At 36.4% G+C, this 14371-nt stretch overlaps 1 pseudogene; it reads left to right on the top strand.

The window, feature by feature from the left end:
• Positions 1-14371, top strand: part of LOC103303062 (WD repeat domain phosphoinositide-interacting protein 2-like) — an 84206-nt pseudogene that overhangs the window by 68176 nt on the left and 1659 nt on the right.

The following is a 14371-nucleotide window of genomic DNA, read 5'->3' as shown; positions in this document are numbered from 1 at the left end:
AAGAAAAACTAGCATTGTTAGGTAGCATCATGAGGGATTCAACCTCAAAAGGTAGCAAAACCTGGGTGTCTCCTTTGTCCCCATAGGCCTTAGATTGCAATTTTCCACTGAGAGATACTGGAAGATCAGTGGCAACTGCAAGAAAGATTCTTCCACAATTAAGTGGCATGGCCTGGGAATACACTACTCCCAAGACTATAAACATTAGACTAGGTCGGAGGTACCAGAAAAAGAGATCCCACTATAAAATCAGAAAAGCCCACTGAATTTGCACATATGGGCTTAAGACTCTCTTCTCCAAACAAGAGACACCAGGGTAACTAAGGGGAATCAGCAAGAGAGAACCCATCACAATATATGAAGTCTGGCCTAGGAGTCTCTTCTAAACTAATAGACACAAGTCAAGAATACAATTGGAAATTATTCATAATAGCAATGACTAAATGTTGCCAATGAAGGAAAGTCACAATTGAATGCAAAAAGATAATGGACTGATGACAACATTGAGGTAAATCAGAAGTTGAAATTGTCAAATTTCAAAGAAGTCACCATAAATGTTTTAGCAAACAATTAAAAGTTGTTTAAAAGAACCAGGTGAAAATTATAAAAAATACATTTAAAATGTATAACAAATAAAATCTCACAAAATTGGCTCAATAATAAAGTGGAGATGACAGAAGATACATGTTGGAGCCAGCAGCAAGAGCACCACACATCTCTGCTGGTCTGACTGGCTCTGAGTCTGGGCAGAGCTTGGCAGTGTCTTGGGAGACAGAGAAGGAGATGGAGAAGTTGTAGGTGTATAATAATGAATCTTTATTGCTGAAGCCAGTGGCCTTATAGCCATCAGACAAGAACAGTCCTCACAGCAAAGTCCATACAGGCAGGCAGCCAGACACCAACTGGTGAACATATATCTTTCCCATAAAGCAGCATCAGTCTCTGTACCCACAGCTATTATCTGAGCAGCCACATGCTGCCTCCTAGACTCACCGCCTCACATCCTAGCGGTACCTGAGCTCTGCGGCTCCGCAGTGTCTCCTGTCTCTCCTGCCCAGCTGCTCTCTACAGCACACTTCTCACTCCATCCTCAGCCGACTCCAGCCAACTAGCTGGTCAGTAACCTACTTTTACACTGTTTAGACAAAGAAGGCTTCATGCCAACTGTGACATCAATCATATTGGCTACTGAAGGGCACAGTGTACTGTGTGTCCTTTCACCCGCTCATTGTATCTTGGCCTGATTAGGATTCCCAGGCTCAGAGTCCTTGAACATCCTGCTTAGGCACATGCCCAGAGCAGCCTTTGGCCATTCTAATGTATTGATAACAAGGCCTCTGTGCTCCCACTGGCCTTGACTATCTGGGGACCTGGCATGATTCCCACAATACATTAGTGAATTTGTAGAACTATCAATACAATTTACCTAATCTGAAGTAAATAAAATGAAAATAAAATAACCTCAAGGACCTGTAAAACAATGATAAAAGATCCAACATTTGTATCACCTAAGTCTCAGGAGGAAATATAGTGAGGCTGAGAGTATTTGAAAATGTAATATTTGAAACATCTCCATTTTTAGCTATGACATAAATCTACAGAATTAAGAAGCTGAGTGAACTCCAAACAAGATAAACCCAAAGATGTTTATGCCACAACAAATCAATATTAAACTTCTGAAAAGTAAAAACAAAGAAAATATTAATAGTACATACAGACAAACAACATATTATTATAGGGGAACACTAACTGTCCTTTCATTTCTAATGTAAAATGATGAAGACCAGAGGAAGTGGCACACCATTAGCAAATGCTAAAAATAAAAACTGTCAATAACCAGAATTTTATAATCAGCAAAACTCTCTTCCCATTCTAAAAGGAAAATAAGTACATTCTCAGATTAATAAAAATCAAAACAATTATTAAGCAACAGACACGCTTTCATTATTGGCTAAAGCAATTCTTTAAACACAAAATGAGTGATAAAAGGAGGAATCTTAAAGCTTCAGAAAGAAAGAAAACACAAAGGAAAGGTATGTACAGTAGTCTATGCCTCAGTTCATGAGTTTTATAAATCATACTTGAAGACAAAAAATATAACATGATAGAATACTCAAAACAATAATATTTTAAAGTGTGAGAGGTAAAAAAAAAACTAACTGAAAGTAAGACTTCTGCATTTCACTCATAGTGGTAAAATGTGGATACAAATAGACAGTGATAAGTTATATATATATGTATCTCCAGAGGAACAACTACAGAAACTATACAAAAATACTCACTCAAAAGCACTATAAAAAATGAAATTCTAAAAATTATTCAAGTAACCCACATGGAGTTAAGAAGAAACAGAGAAATGAGAAACAGAAAAAAAGAGGCCAAATTAAAAAAATAGCAGACTTAAGAACTAACACACCAATCATTTTATTAAATATAAATGGTCTATAGACACCAACCAAGAGCCATAGATTGTCAGAGTGGATAAAAATAATGCAATTTTATTACATGTTAATTATAAGGAACTCCCTTCAATTCAGCAACATATATAGTTTTAGAGTAAAAGCATGAACATGATATATCATATCAACAATAAGTAAATAAAAAATAAAAGAGTTGCTATATTAGTATCAAATTAATATTAAACTAATTGCTGATCTAGAACAAAAAAAACTACAGACAAGGAGTGACATCACATAATGATAAAAAAAGAAATTTTGGTGATCTGATATATGTATGCACCAAAGAACAAAGCCTCAAAATAGATAAAACAAACACAAGAACAGATAAATGCACAATTGTTGAGGACTGCAATATCTCTCCCTTACTAAATTATAGAGATACTAGACAGAAAATAACCACATATATTAAATATCTAAATAATTCCATTAAGCAGCAGCATCTAATTGGTATTATAGAACACCTCCCCCATCAAGAACAGTAGAATTCACATTTTTATCCAGCACCCATGGAACATTTGCCAAGATAGATGATGTCTTGGGTTATAAAACAAATGACAACATATTGAAAAATAATTGAGTGTATAAAAATATATTCTCTGATCATAACAGAATCAAACTAGAAACCAATAATGGAAAAAAAAGAAGAAAATCAGTAAACAACTACCATGCTTCTAAATACTCCAGGGTCACAGTTGTCTGAAAGGAAATTTTATAAACACAAAGAACTTAGTGAAAATTAAAATACAACATATTAAAACATATAAGGTATAGAGAAAGCAGTGTTGAGAAAGAAACTATACCATTAAATGCTTATTTGAGAAAAGAAGAGCTCAAATTAATCAGCTAAATCCCTACCTTAAAGAACTAGAAACAAAAAGGCAAAATATACCAAAAGCAAGAAGAAAGTAATAAAGACAAGAATAGTGATCAGTGAAATTTAAAATAGGAAAACAAAAAAAAAATATATCCAAAAAACTGTTTTCCAAATATATCAATAAAATTGAGAAGCCTCTAAAAAGTAGAGATAACAAATCACTCATACCGAGAATGAAACAGAGAATATTACTAGAGATACTGCAACTATTAAATGAAATGTAAGATAATACTACATACATGTTTAGTAGAAATGGTCCAATTCCTTAAAAATTAAAAGCCAACCAAATTCAACTACAATCAAATAAGGAATCTGAATAGATCTATAACCATTAAAGGACTTAAATTCATTGTTAAAAATCTCCTGAAAAAGAAGTCTCCAGGACCAGGTAGATTCACTAATGATTTCTACAAAGAGCAATTAATACTAATTTTGCATAATTTAATAGATTAAAAAAGAGGACACTGCTTCAATTGTTTGTTTTGTTTTGTTTTGTATGAAGTTACCATTATCTTGAGTCCACAACTAGGCAAGGACAACACAAAAATAGAAAACTACAGACTAATATTTCTCGTGAACTTAGACTCATATATTCTCAAAAAATATTAGGGGATTATCATATAAAAACTTTCATTTATAAAGTAAATAAGTCATGGGGATGTAATGTACTTAGTACAGCATAGTAACTACAGTTAATAATGCTGCATTGTGTATTTTTAAGTTTCTAAGAGAGTAGATTTTAATAGTCCTGATAAAATGTTGTTTTTTCTAACTATGTATGGTGATGGATGCTATCTAGATTTATTGTGGTGATCATTTTGCAATATATACAAATATTGAACCACTGTGTTATATACCAGAAAGTAATATAATATTATACATCAATAAAATTTTATAATTATAAAAGACAGTTCAAAAAACATCAGGTGGAAGAGACCACCTGAAATGTCAAATATGGCAGACAGTAGATACCTGTAATTGTTTAAATAATTAGAATTAAATTAAATTAAAATGTTAGTTTGCCAGTGTTATTTACAACTAGAGGCCCAGGGCACGACATTCATACATGGGGCGGGGGGGGGGGGGGTCCCTTAGCCCGGCCTGCACTCTCTTGCAGTCCTGGACCCCTCAGGAAAATCTGACTGCTCCTTAGCACTGCCTCAGAGGCAGAAGAGGTTCTCGCCACTGCCACTGCGCTCGCCAGCCATGAGCCCAGCTTCTGGCTGAGTGGCACTCCCCCTGTGGGAGCTTACTGACCACCAGGGAGCAGTTCTTGCATTGAGCATCTGCCCCCTTGTGGTCAGTGCACATCATAGCCACCGGTTGTTCCCCACATTAGGATTCGGTTGATTTGCATATTAGGCTTTAATTATATAGGATAGCCAAAATCTGGAAAAAGCCCAAGGGTCCATCAGTAGATGAGTGGTTAAGAATGGTACATTTATACAATGGAATGCTATGTGGCTGTAAAAAAGAAGGAACTGTTACTCTTCATGTCAGCATGGATGGAACTATAGATTATTATGCTAAATGAAATAAACCAGTCAGAGAAAGACAAACATCCTATGATCCCACTTATATATAGACTCCAATCTACACTAATAAAAGAGAAACATGCAAATTGACCATACCTCCGCTACACCCATAAGCCACTCCCACCAGCCAATCAAGAGTGAGTATGCAAATTAACCCAACCAAGATGGCTGCAGCCACGGAGCAAGCAGTAGGCTTGGGTTTCCCTGGCAATGGAGGAAGCCAAGCTTCCTGCCTGCTCTGGCAGGCCCTGGCCCCAGTTCAAGGCAGCAAAGTTTCAATTATAGAAGATAAATAAATCCCAGATACCAGGGCCTCCTCTTGGGTCGCCAGGGGGTGTGGCCAGCCTGAAAACCACAACAGGCCCCTCGCCCAGGCCGCCCCATGCCCCAAGGGAACCCCCACCCTTATCTGGGACACCCTTTAGGGCAAACCAGTTGGCCCCCACCTGTGCACCAGACCTCTAGCCTATCTAATAAAAGAGTAATATGCAAATTGACTGTCACTCCAACACACAAGATGGCTGCCCCCATGTGGTCAAAGATGGCTCCCCCATGTGGACACAAGATGGCCAGCAGGGGAGGGCAGTTGGGAGGGACCAGGCCTATAAGGGAGGGCAGTTGTGGGTGATCAAGCCTGCAGGGGAGGGCAGTTAGAGGGCAATCAGGCTGGCAGGGGAGCAGTTAGACATAAATCAGGCTGGCAGGGGAGGGGTTAGGGGGTGATCAGGCTGGCAGGCAGAAGCAGTTAGGGGCAATCAGGAAGGCAGGCAGGAGAGCAGTTGGGAGCCAGAAGTCCTGGATTGTGAGAGGGATGTCCGACTGCCCATTTAGGCCCGATCCTACTGGGCAGTCGGACATCCCTCAAGGGTTCCCAGATTGGAGACGGTGCAGGCTGGACTGAGGGACACACCCCCGTGCACCAGGCCTCTAGTGGACAAAATAAAAAGACAAACAAAATAAAATAAGAGGCATGGATACATAGAACAGACTGACAGATGTCAGAGGGGAGGGGGAGGGAGGACTGATGAAAGAAGGTGAACAGATTAGCAAAGAACATATATGCATAGCCCATGGACATAAACAATGGTGAAGTGAAGGCAGGGGTTGGGGGTGGAAAGGTGGCCAAAGTGGAGTAAAATGGGGGATATCTGTAATATGTCAACAATAAAAAAATGTTACTTTGTCAGTCACATAAAATAACATTTCAAATATAGCAGTGCATCAATAAACTATAAAACACTAGCAAATGGGATATTTGAAAATCAATCAATGTAGTGCACTATTTCAATAGGATAAAAAGATAGTGTATGATCATATTAATTGAGATAGAAATTGTGTTTCACAAAACCCATTCATAATAAGTATTGTCAGCAAATTATGAACAGAGGGAAACTACTTCAGTTTTCTATAGAGCATCTACAAAACTTATAGCTAACATTGGATTTAATGATGAAAGATTTTCTTCTTTCCCTGTAAGTTCAGAAACAAATCAAAGATATCTGTTACCACACTCTTATTCAACATAGCACTGGATTTTCTAAACACCTAATAAAGAAGGGGGAGAGATAGTCTAATTGGAAAGAAACAAATTATTTCATGAATCAGAATTAAGCAATGTATTATTCTGCATTAATTTCTTGTTTAAAGAAAATAATTTCTTATTTCATTTAACTTAAATATTTTAAGAGGCATAACGTAACATTTTAATTATAAAGATTTAAACCTAAAACATTCCATTCTTATTTCATGCAGGAAACAGCAAAAACACTTAATGTTTTTATATTAAAACATAAAAAGAGTAGGGCTGATAAAATGTTATTTTTTTAATTTTTTTCCAGATCACTTTATTTTTTATTTTATTTTTATATTTTTTATGATTTTTATTTTATTTTATTGTTTAAGGTATTACAAATAGTAGTACATATGTCTCTTTTTTCCATCCCACTGACCTCCTCCCGACCTTCCCTACCCCCAGGCACTTGCCCTCATTCCCTTAAGGATGAATATGTTTTTAAGTGGGGGTAGTACAAAAAGGAAGAATATTTACACATGGGAATTGAAGGACATGTGTTTTCTATTATACATCTGTAAAATCATAAGCCCATCCTCTCTAATAAAAGAGTAATATGCAAATTAACCATCACTCTGCTACATAAGCCATGCCCACCAGCCAATCAGGGCGAGTATGCAAATTAACCCCAACCCTGGAAACAGAGGAAGCCAAGCTTTCCACACACTCTGGCGGGCCCAGGCCTCCACTCAAGGATACAAAGTTTCAATTATAGAAGGTAAACAAATCCAAACAGAAATGGCGGCAGCCACGGATCGAGCAGGAGGCTTGGCTTCGCTCCAGGCTACAAAGTTTCAATTGTAGAAGGTAAATAAATTCCAGATACCAGGGCCTCTGCTTGGGTCGCCAGGGGCGTGGCTGGCCTGCAAACCACCACAGGCCCCTCGCCCAGGCCTCTCCAAGCCCCAAGGGAACCCCACCCTGATCCAGGACACCCTTCAGGGCAAAACAGCTGGTCCCCACCCATGCACCAGGCCTCTATCCTATCTAATAAAAGAGTAATATGAAGATTGACCATCACTACAACACACAAGATCAAGATAGCTGCCCCTATGTGGCCAAAGATCTTGCCCCTATGTGGACACAAGATGGTCACCACAAGATGGCCAGCAGGGGACGGCAGTTGGGAGGGACCAGGCCTGCAAGGGAAGGCAGTTGAGAGGGACCAGGCCTGCAAGGGAGGGCAGTTGGAGGTGATCAACCCTGCAGAGGAGGGCAGTTAGGGGTGACCAGGCCGGCAGAGGAGGGAAGTTAGGGGCAAACAAACTGCAGGGGAGCAATCAATCAAGCTGGCATGGGAGTGGTTTGGGGGTGATCAGGCTGGCAGGCAGAAGCAGTTAGGGGGAATCAGGAAGGCAGGCAGGCGAGCAGTTGGGAGCCAGCAGTCCTGGATTGTCAGAGGGATGTCCGGTGGGATTGGGCCTAAATGGGCAGTCAGACATCCCTCGAAGGGTCCCAGATTGGAGAGGGTTTCAAGCTGGGCTGAGGGACACCCCCCCCCATGCCCCCATGCACGAATTTCGTGCACCGGGCCTCTAGTATGAAATAAGTTTAATCATACATTTTGACATGTTTAAATGAGATTTATATAGTTTATTGCAAGAGAAAATAATTTATACTAACTCAGTTTTTATATCTTACCCACAGTTTGTTCTATAATTAATATTCTGAAAGTGATTTTGTCTTAATATTTAGGTCTTACAGAGGCTTAATATTTTTTATTTAATAAATATTTTTGAAGAATGACTATGTCCTAGGAACTTTGCTTGGTATTCAAGATATAAATAAAAATATGAAACACATTCCCTCTTTAGACATTTCACAATATGTAGTTCTATTATCAAGTGTTGTGAGAATTGACTGAAAATTCATCCATATGTTACTTATAAAAATTTAAGGTCACTGAAGAAAAATATATGGAATACATATAGGTCAGGTCATAACAGTTATTCAGTTTATTGTTAATCTCACACCTTATCAAGGGACATGTGCAAAACAACAAAAATATGTAAAGATTATTAAGAAATCAAATTTAAATTGAAACAAATTTTGGCTATTTTTCACTAGCACACTATGCTTATGTTAGTCGAGTTTCTTCAAAAAGCAGAAGCCAAAATGTTGTCAAGCATAGGAGAGAATTACTAGGGTAAATTCCTGGAGGAAGGAAAGGAGCCCAGAGAGCCTGGGAGAGCCATTGGCCATAATGCAGGTCTGATTCTTGTAGAGGAGAGAGCAAAGGATGGAAAGTTGTGTGGAAAAGATTTAGATTGTAGTGCACTTCTAAGGCTGCACATCATTGCCAATTCAGAGTACTGAAGGCAAAGTTACCTGTCAGAGCAGCTGCCTTGTGAAGAGTCTCAGTTCTCCAGATACAGGTGTACCTTAATAATCCTACTCATCAACTGACAGCAGTTCATAGAAGGTGTGGCTTTAGAGCACAGCAATTGAGTCTTTGATTCACTTATGTCCTGCAGTTGAAAATCTGAGAGGTACATTTTCACAGCTGCCACAATTGCTTTCATTTGACTAATTAAAATATGTATGCAAACAGTGTAATATTTACTTAAGCAAAAAGCACCCTTATCTTCCAATTTTATATTATTAATAGCCTTTTTGATACTAGAGTTTAATGGCATATTGCATCTTTTGTGTGTTGCTTTTGTTATAAAAAAATTCAGTGGACTTCACTTTTGTGTACTTTATCATGCATGGAAATAATAATTACTAAAACAATTGCTAACATTTTATATTTACACTATTATGTTTTTACTATTTAAAGAAATTTTTAAAATACAGAAAAATTATCAAGAGGATAAAATCAGAAATTAATTATTTAGAAACAGAAAAGAAGTAGAATAAATAAACATAAAATATAAAATTAAAAGAAAATTTGTATTTAAAAATGAGAATAGCTTTGGGGTAAAGACTGAACAATTGGTCTTAGGATTGACATCAAAACCAAGCTCCATAACAGGAAATGTTTATAAATAAAGCCATAAAAATATTTGCTCGGTTAAAGGTTCTATTAAAAGAATGACAAAAATTAAGTGACAAACTTTGAGAAAATAATTACAAATCACATATTTGACAAAGGAATAATTTCTACAATATGTATAACATTCTTATAACTCAACTAAAGAGACAAACAGTCCAATTAGAAAACAGGCAAAAGACAAGAAGAGACATTTAATCAAAGATATAGATATGACAATGAAAGCATATGTCAAGATGTTTAACATAATTAGTCATCAAAAAAGCAAATTAAAATCACAATGATATATCAATACTTATCTACCAGAATAGTGAAAAACATTAAATAGTGGCAGTAAATACTGGAAAGGAAGTAGAAAGACAGCATCATCTACATGACTTATGGGAAGATCAAATGCCTATAACAGCAAACAGAACTTAGTATTCTAAGTGCTTGGGGCCACAGAGAACAAAAGATCTGGAGGGAGGAAAGATTGTTGTTTCAGAGCAGCTATGATGCCACAGACAAAATCAGAAGGAAATAGATATTATAAACTCCTGAAAAAAAGAAACCATCAAATTCCTCTAACTAGAAACTAACATGCACAAGTTCTAAAGAAAATAAATCTTCAGAAAAGGTTTGGGAGGTCCCGAGAATCAACCTGGGCTAATGGGCTAATTGGTGAAGGTCTTTCTCTGTCAAAAGCAAGCCCATAAAGATGGGGGAGTTGTTTTTTTTTCTTAAATGTGTGAATAATAACACACACAGAGAAAAACAAACAAACAACAACAACAAAACGAAAAGAAAAAAAAAAGGAAAAATGGTCCAATCAGAGTAACAAAAGAAATTTCCAGAAACCTACCCTAAAAAAACCAACACAAAACACACAAAAAAACAGAGGTATATGAATTACCTGACAAAGAATCCAAAATAAACATAAAAATGATGCTCTACAAGCTCTGGACAAGCAAAACTATGGAGTCAGTAAAAAGGATCATTGTTTAACAAGAAGTGTGTGTGTGTGTGTGTGTGTGTGTGTGTGTGTGTGTGTGTAGGGAAGTGATGAATAGTCAAAGCATAGATAATAATATTTTAGGGCAATGAAAATACTCTGTATGCTATTATAATGATGGACACATGTCATTACACATTTGTCCAAACCCATTGAATGTAAAACACCAAGGGTGAACCCTAATGTATACTATGGATTTTGTGTGACTATAATGTATCAATATAGTGTATTTTTGGCAAAAAAAAATACCATTTGGGGAATGATGCTAATAATGTGGGAGACTATACATATGTCGGGGCAGAGATATGTGGAAAATCTCTCTACCATCCCATCAATTATTTTTAAATCTGAAAATGCTTTATAAGTCTTAATTAAAAATAAATAAAATAACTAAATATAAATTTTGCAGCTGAAGAATTCAGTATCTTAACTGAAATTTTCAATAGAGGGTTTTCAAAAGCAGATTTGATCAAGCTGAAAAAAGAATTAGAAAACTCAAAGATAGGATATTTAAAATAATCTACTCAGAAGATCAAAAAGAAAAAAAAAGAAAGTGAAGTCTAAGGAACTTACAGAACAACTTTAAACCAAGCAATTTACTTATTATGGGTTTCCCAGGAGAAGAGAGACAGAGAGAAAGACAGAAACATTATTTAAATTAAAAATTTAACATTATTTAAATTAAAGATCCTATATATATTGTTTACAAGAGACTGACTCAATTTAGATTTAAGGACTTACATAGGCTGAAAGTGAAAGGATGGAAAATAATATTCCATGCAAATGGTAAATGAAAGAGAACACATTGACCCTACTTATTAATATACCAGACAAAATAGTCTTTAAATAAAAACTGTCACAAGAGACCAAGAACTACATTATACAATGGGATAAAAGGGTCAAATTACAAGGAACATATAACAATTACAAATATATATGCAACTAACTTCAGAGTATCTAATTATATGAAGCAAACATCAATAGACTAAAGAGATAATTGGAAATAATAACACATATATTCCAATACCCCTCTTTTAATAATGGATAGAACACTTTATACCTCAAAGTGAAGACCATAACAAGAGATAAGGAAGGCCACTTCATGATACTAAAGGGATCAATTCAACAAGAGGATCTAACTCTGGTAAATATATATATAAGCATCCAATACAGAAGCACCCAAATACATAAAAGAACTTCTGGAAGATATCAAGGGAGAGATCGACAGCAATATAGTCATAGTAGGGAACTTTAATACCCCATTGACACCACTGGATAAATCCTCTAAACAAAAAATCAGCAAAGAAACATCAGTCCTAAATGACTTACTATATCAGATGGACTTAATTGACATCTTCAGAACATTTCACCCCAACGCTACAGAATATACAATCTTCTCAAGTACACATGGGACATTTTTGAAGACAAACCACATATTGGGACACAGGCAAAGTTTCTTCAAATTCAAGAAGACAGAAATCATATCAAGCATATTCTCAGATCACAATGGCTTAGAAATTAGAAATCAACTACAATAAAAAAATGAAAAAAAGTCAAACACTTGGAGGCTAAATAATTGAGTTATCAAAGAGATCAAAGAAAAAGTAAGAAGCATCCTGGTAACAAATTACAATGAAAACACAATAATCCAAAATCTATGAGACATAGTGAAAACAGTCTTGAGAGAGAAGTCCACAGTTCTACAGGCCTACTTCAAAAAACATGAAAAAACTCAAATAATTACAAAGAGAGAAACAAGAAAACCTAGAGTAAGCAAAAGGAAAAAATATAATTAAGATCAGAGAAGAAATAAATGACATAGAGATTTAAAAAAAATACAAAAGATCAACAAAACCAAGAGCTGGTCCTCTGAAAGGATAAAAACGATTAATGAACCTCTAGGCAGGCTCATCAAGAAGCAAAGTGAGAAGACCTAAATAAACAAAATCAGAAATGAAAGAGGTGAAGTAACAACCTACCCCACAAAAATACAAAGGGTAATGAAAAAACAATATAAACAACATTATTCTAACAAACTGGACAATCTAGATGAAACGGATAGATTCTTAGAAAAATACAAGCTTCCAAAACTCAATCAGGAAGAATCAAAAAACCCTGAGTAGGTCTATAACTACTAAAGACATTGAAGCAGTAATCAAAAATCTTACAGCAAACAAAAGCCCTGGACCAGATGGCATTACAGGGGAGTTCTACCAAGCATTCAAAGAAGAACTAAAACCTATCTCCCTCAGACTATTCCAAAAAATTCAAGAGGAAGGCATATTTCCAAGCTCTTTCTTATGAAGCCAGCATTACCCTAATTCCAAAACCAGATAAAGACATCACAAAGAAAGAGAACTACAGGCCAATATCCTTGATGAACATAGATGCTAAAATCCCCAACAAAATTCTAGGAAATTGGCTCCAGTATTATATTGGAAAGATCATATACCATGACCAAGTGGAATTTATTTCAGGGATGCACAGATGGTACAATATCTCCAAATCAATAAACATGATATATCACATAAATTGAGAGACAAAAATAACATAATCATAATGCAGAAAAAAAGGCTTTGAAAAAATTCATCACACTTTCTTGATAAAAATTCTCAGCAAAGTGGTACTAGAGGAATCATACCTCAACATAATAAAAGCCTTATATGACAAACCTACAGCCAACAACATACTCAATGGGCAAAATCTAAAAACATTTCCCCTAAGACAGGAACAAGACAGGGATGCCCACTTTCACAACTCCTGTTCGATATAGTACTGGAAGTGCTAGCCATAGCAATCAGACAAGGACAAGAAATATAAGGCATCAAAACAGAAAAAGAAGTAAAACTGTCCTTATTTGCAGATGACATGATACTGTACATAGAAAATCCCAAGAACTCCATAAAAAAACTATTAGACTTACTAGTAATAAGTGAATTTGGCAATGTAGCAGGATACAAAATTAATGCCCAGAAATTTATGGCTTTGTTTTATTGTCTAAAGTTTTACATGTGCTCCTTTTTCCCCAATTGAGCCCCCCCCACAACCATTCCCACCCCGGGCAAGACCCCACTGCCCCCGTGTCTGTGTCCATTGGTTATGCTAATATGCATGCATACAAGTCCTTTGGTTGCTCTCTAACCCCCTCCCCCCTATCATTTGTCTCTAGATCGATCTATTCTTGTTCATCAAATTATGTTGATCATTATATCCCACATTTGAGTGAGATCACGTGATATTTATATTTCTCTGACTGGCTTATTTCTCTTAGCACAATGTTCTGCAGTTCCATCCATGTTGTTGCAAATATTAAAAGTTCCTTCTTTTTTATAGTGGCATAGTATTCCATTGTGTACATGTACCATAGTTTTTTAATCCACTCACCTGCTGATGGGCACTTAGGCTGTTTCCAAATCTTAGCTATTGTAAATTGTGCTGCTATGAACATAGGGGCTCATATATCCTTTCTGATTGGTGCTTCTGGTTTCTTGGGATATAGTTCTAGAAGTGGGATTACTGGGTCAAATGGGAGTTCCATTTTTAACTTTTTGAGGAAACTCCATACTGTCTTCCACAGTGGCTGCACCAGTCTGCATTCCCACCAGCAGTGCAGGAGGGTTCCTTTTTCTCCGCATCCTCGCCAGCACTTGTCATTTGTTGATTTGTTGATGATAGCCATTCTGACAGGTGTGAGATGGTATCTCATTTTTATTTTGATTTTCATCTCTCAGATGATTAGTGACTTTGAGCATCTTTTCATATGTCTCTCTGACTCCTGTATGTCCTCTTTCAAAAAGTGTCTATTTACATCCTTTGACCATTTTTTTATTGGATTGTTCATCTTCCTTTTGTTAAGTTGTATGAGTTCTCTATAAATGTTGGAGATTAAGCCTTTATCAAAAATATCATTAGGAAATACGTTCTCCCAAGCAGTGGGTTTTCTTGTTGTT

Source organism: Eptesicus fuscus, chromosome 1 (genome assembly GCF_027574615.1).
Source record: "Eptesicus fuscus isolate TK198812 chromosome 1, DD_ASM_mEF_20220401, whole genome shotgun sequence".
NCBI classification, from domain to species: domain Eukaryota; kingdom Metazoa; phylum Chordata; class Mammalia; order Chiroptera; family Vespertilionidae; genus Eptesicus; species Eptesicus fuscus.
The sequence above is the reverse complement of the archived record's forward strand: the minus strand, read 5'-3'. Positions and strand labels throughout refer to the sequence as shown.